We start from the raw sequence: 5,339 nt of genomic DNA on the forward strand, positions 1-5,339 counted from the left end.
GACCCTGGCGTTGACCTTTGACCTTTCAGCAGAGCGGAGGACGCTTCAGTCAAACAGATCCAATACAGTCATAATCAATACCCAGTCATCCAATTTAAACCGATGGTTTTAGGGAACATTCGATCATTGAGACGTGTATGTTACTGTATGTGGTGTGTCAATAATTATTAGATAACCGCTCACAGAAACAAGTAATCAATACTTTTATATTATAATTATAGTAGTAGGAACAACGTTAGCGAGAGAGCTATGCTAAGGGTTAGCAGCTAGATGCAGGTCTTTCTGCATTAGCAAGCAAGCTAACGTCAGCCAACTAAAATCCAGAAGGTTTTGTAGAGGTTCAAAACAGATGGTTGTGGTTTCCAGTGAAATAAAGTAAAAGAAAGTAAATAAAGGGTCTCGTGAGAGACGAGCGGCAGACTGGCATGCGTCGTGAAAGCAGCAGGGGGTGCAGAAGGACGGTGGTGTGGTGCCGGCGAAGGAACAGGGGGAGCAGGTGGACCGGACCGGGACCTGCGGCAGGCGGGAAGACGGAGGACGACAGAGGACGCAGCCAGCTCAAGCGTCAGTACGTCTGGGTGGCGTCGGACGGATTGACAGGCTTGCTTATGGCTTTTTTTGTGCCTTTTTTTTTTTCTTTATAAGATGGACGCTGAGACCTGAAACAGCAGAGAGAGATAGTTGCTCAGAGCTGGAGGCAGTTGTCAGCGGTTAGATAAAACACATGGCTGGCCCTGAAAACTGGCCTGGAGGCGACGGCTTCGCCTCAGCGGTTGTCTTCAGCAGAGCGTCGCGAAGCTGTCCATCATCCTGATAAAAGTTCTGGACCAGGTTCAGGTGAACATAAATCAGAGCTGTCCAGGATCAGCTGCTAACTGCTGCGCACACTCAGCATCTCCCTGTGCTGAAATGTTCATCACAGGAAGCTCAGTTATCAATGCATTTTTACCAACATGATATTTCCACTAATCTGATTAGCTCCTGTATGTAACTTTATTAAACTGGTAGCTAACAGCGCCACCAGTGGTCCGCCGTTTAGTGACTGCAGTCAGACCGAAGGCTCATATCAGAACAAATATGTTCCCACTAGCTTTAGATAATTACTTTGACTTTGATCTGGGTGGACCTGTTGTTGACTCTGTTGTTGATCTGTGTTGGCTCTGTTTGTGGATCTGTTGTGTGCACTCTGTTGTTGGACTCTGTGTTGTGGCTCTGTGTTGGACTCTGTGTGACTCTGTTTGGGACTCTGTGTGTGGACTCTGTGTTTGGACTCTGTGTTGTGGACTCTGTGTTTGGACTCTGTGTTGTGGACTCTGTGTTGTGGACTCTGTGTTGACTCTGTGTTGTGACTCTGTGGTTGTGACCTTGTTGTGGACTCTGTTTGAGACTCTGTGTTGTGACTCTTTGTTGGACTCGTTGGACTCTGTGTTGTGACTCTGTTTGACTCTGGTTGTTGTGGACTCTGAGTTGGATCTGTGTTGTGGACTCTGTTGGACTCGTGTTGTGACTCTGGTTGGACTCGTTTGAATCTTGTTATCTGTGTTGTGGACTCTGTTGGACTCTGTGTTGTGACTTCGTGTTGGATCTGTGTTGGGACTCTGTGTTGTACCTGTGTTGTACTCTTGTTGATCTGTGTTGTGGTGGACTTTTTTCTGTTTTTTGTTTTTTGAACCCCTTTCTGTGGTGCTCTGTGTTGTGACTCGTGTTGGTGGACTCTGTGTGACTCTGTGTTGGGACTCTGTGTTGACTCTGTGTTGTGGGACTCTGTGTATTCCTTGTGGACTCTGTGTTGGACTCTGTTTGGACTTCTGTGTTGGACTCTGTGTGTGTGACTCTGTGTGGACTCTGTGTTGTACTCTTGTTTGGGACTCTGTGTTGGACTGGTTGTGACTCTGTGTTGGTGGACTCTGGTTGGACTCTGTGTGGTGGACTGTGTACCTGTGTTGTAGGACTCTGTGTTGGGACTGCTGGTGTTGTGGACTCTGGTGTTTGTGGACTCTGTGTGGACTCGTGTTGACTCTGTGTTGTGACTCGGTGGTGACTCTTTGTGGGATCTGTGTTGTATCTGTTTGTACTCTGTTGTGGTACTCTGTGTTGTGACTCTGTGTGGACTCGTGTTGACTCTGTGGTTGTGGATTCTGTGTGGACTCTTGTCTGACTCTGTGTTGTGACTGTGTGGACTCTGTGTTGGTGACTCTTTGGTTTTCTTTATTTATGTCACCCGTGATTGTTGTGATCTCGGTTGGGACTCTGGTGGATCTGTGTGGACTCTGTGTTGTGGATCTGTGGGACTCTGTGTTGTGGACTCTGTGTTGGACTCCTGTGTGTATCGTGTTGACTCGTGTTGTGGACTCTGTGTTTGACTCTTACTCTGTGTGGACTCTGGTTGGACTCTGTGTTGTGGACTCTGTTTGTGGACTCTGTTTTGGACTCTGTGTGGACTCTGTTGTTGTGGACTCTGTGTTGACTCTGGTGGGCTCTGTTTGTGGACTTCTGTTTGTGGACTCTGTGTTGTGGACTCGTGTTGTGGACTCTGTGTTGTGACTCTGGGTTTGTGGATCTGTGTTGTGGACTCTGTGTTGGTGGACTCTTGTGTTGACTCTTTGTTGTGGACTCTGTTTGGTGGACTCTGTGTTGTGGACTCTTGTTTGTTGGACTCTGTTTGTGGACTCTGTTTGTACTCTGGTGTTGGACTCTGGTGTTGGACTCTGTGTTGGACTTGTTGTGACTCTGTGTTTGGACTCTGTTGTGACTTGTGTTTGGACTCTGGTGGACTCTGTGTTGTGGACTCGTGTGGACTCTGTTTGTGGACTAAACTGCAGACACATAATACTGTTTTGCACAGGCACTTTTATCTTCAGTGATCGGGAGCTGCTTAATAAGCTAATTTAGTGACCCTGGATCAGATTTCATGTGTTATTTAGAACAACACAACATGAACAGTGCGGTCTGTTGACTTCCTGTCCTTGCTTACGAACTTACCTGCTTACTTCCTTCTGGTTGGATCCTTCTGTGTCCTGCTGTTGTACCTCTAGATAACCTTCTACCCCTCATATTGTCTGAATCGCATGCCAATCAAGCTGCTTGAAGCTTGTCCAATAATACATATAAATATAATGATGATCATAAATATAACAATAATAGTCACACACACACCTGTACTCTGTTACTTTACCATCATATCCGGAATAAAAGCTCTTAAACAAACAAGAAAATTGTATGTTAACAAAAAAATAAATGAGTGACATCACAGTATAAAAAATAATAAACACGCGACAGGATGAAACGTTTCAATATAAAGAATATAATATAAAAATTATGTCAGAAAATGTCTTCTATTAATATATTATAATGTTTTGATTATTATTAATATATTCATTCATTTAATTGATCCATTTTTATTAGATCGATTAAAATTAGATAGTTAGTCGTCAGATGAAATTATTATTTGTTCCCTTTAAATGAACAAATGAATTTACAAGATTGAATGAATGAGTTTTATATGAGGAGAATAATCAATAAACACACTCATCAAGAGGATCAATCAAATATGTCTTTATATTAATATTATAAAGAATATAATGATCAAATAAATAACTGAACAATAAAATAATATAAAAATAAAAAGCGGCCATATTAAAATTCTTTAAATATTTATAACTATTCTTTTATTTGAGTATTTTAAATATTGTTTCAGCTGAATTAAGTGAACGTTAAGCGTGTGCTCTTATTTTGAAAATCATGGCCGGAAGTTGCATGAGGTCATTTGTCGGCGTTTTCAAGACGGTCACGAGCTGATCAATCAATAAACAGAAGCTCCCGATCAGTAATCAATAATAACAATAATGTGTCATTGATGACGTTTAAGTTAAAAAAATCCGGTGACGACACAGAGCACGAGACCAGAACGAGGCTCAGTGGGGTGTGACGTAACAACTGTAAAGATCGTCTCTGGGAGGAGAGGAGTCACTCTGATCAATCAATCAATCAATCAATAAAGGAAATTCATTGTTTTATCAGAATAAATAAACTAAATGTTGTTTAAAATCCAATGTTTATTGTTTATTTGTTGTTTTTAACATTTGTGACACAATTAAAAAATCTGTTGAGCTGCTCGTGTTTCACCCTTAAATATTATAAATAAGTATTATAAACAAATATTATAAATAATATTTATTGATATAGTATAAATAATATTATTTATAATATTAAGTGATATATTATGTATATTATTATTATAAATAAATATTCTAAATTATATTATTTATAATATTATTTATAATGTGAAGTGATATATTTTGTATATTATTATTATAAATAAATATTATAAATAATATTTTGTGATATAATGTAAATAATATTTATAATATTAAGTGATATATTATGTATAAAATTATTCTAAATAAATATTCTAAATCATATTATAAATATTATAAATAAATATTATAAATAATATATAACTTAATAGTACAAATAATATTATTTGTAATATTATAAATAATATTATTTAAAATAATATAATACATATATAATTGAAAAAATATATAACTTTATTCTTTTAAATTCCAGTTGAACATAATAAATATGTTAAAATACAATAATTATATTTATATAAATCAGATGATGATAAACTGAGAACGTGTCACTGTATAGAAGTGTTGTTGTTGTTGTTGTTGTTGTTGTTCTCTGGCTCCAGGAACCGGATCAGAGTGAGACCTCCTGCTGTCGGTCCTCTCTCTGGTTCTCATGGTAACGGTCACCTGCAGAAACACACCGGGACTCACGGAGCTCCACCGACCGACACACCGACCGCTGCCCGGCTCCCGGACACCGACCCCCCGCCCCACTCCGCTCCGCCAACCCTCCTCTCTGCCGCGGATCAATACCCGATCAATCGATACCGGGATCGATCGATCGACTGATGTCCGCCGCGGTGGGTCTGAACCGGCGCGTGGCCTGCGGCGGGATCAGAGGCACCGGAGTGGCGGATGATGACATCAGCGTGTGAGAGTCCCAATCGTCCGCGCGTGAGCTGATCGATCATCTATCAGGTTCATTGATCTCCTTATTGCTGCGCCAATCAGAGCCCCATGATTGATCAGTTGATTAGAATGATCAGCTGATGGTGATTAGTGACGTTTGTTGTCTCTTTAGAGCTGAATTTGTTTATTTTATTATTATAGTCATTTTCAGACTCTGGGGGATGAATTTATTGATTAGTTATTAGTTTGTTTTATTATTGATCATTACTGAACTTTCTGATCATACAATGCTCAAATTATTTCACTGGACAACAGCAGCTTTACAGACTGAACTCATTATTAATCAGTGATTCTTCA

General features: G+C 40.1%; 1 protein-coding gene across 1 annotated transcript in view; it reads left to right on the forward strand.

The window, feature by feature from the left end:
* Positions 1–4,719: 4,719 nt before the first annotated feature.
* The window catches only part of lrrc73 (leucine rich repeat containing 73), a gene marked incomplete at its 3' end in the record, with an annotated part of 2,012 nt that continues 1,392 nt past the window's right edge, over positions 4,720–5,339 (forward strand). The window contains 1 exon segment of the mRNA XM_035663744.1: positions 4,720–5,051.

The sequence above is a fragment of the Morone saxatilis genome, unplaced genomic scaffold (assembly GCF_004916995.1).
Source record: "Morone saxatilis isolate NCDOM2014 unplaced genomic scaffold, NCSU_SB_2.0 Contig19, whole genome shotgun sequence".
NCBI lineage: Eukaryota > Metazoa > Chordata > Actinopteri > Moronidae > Morone > Morone saxatilis.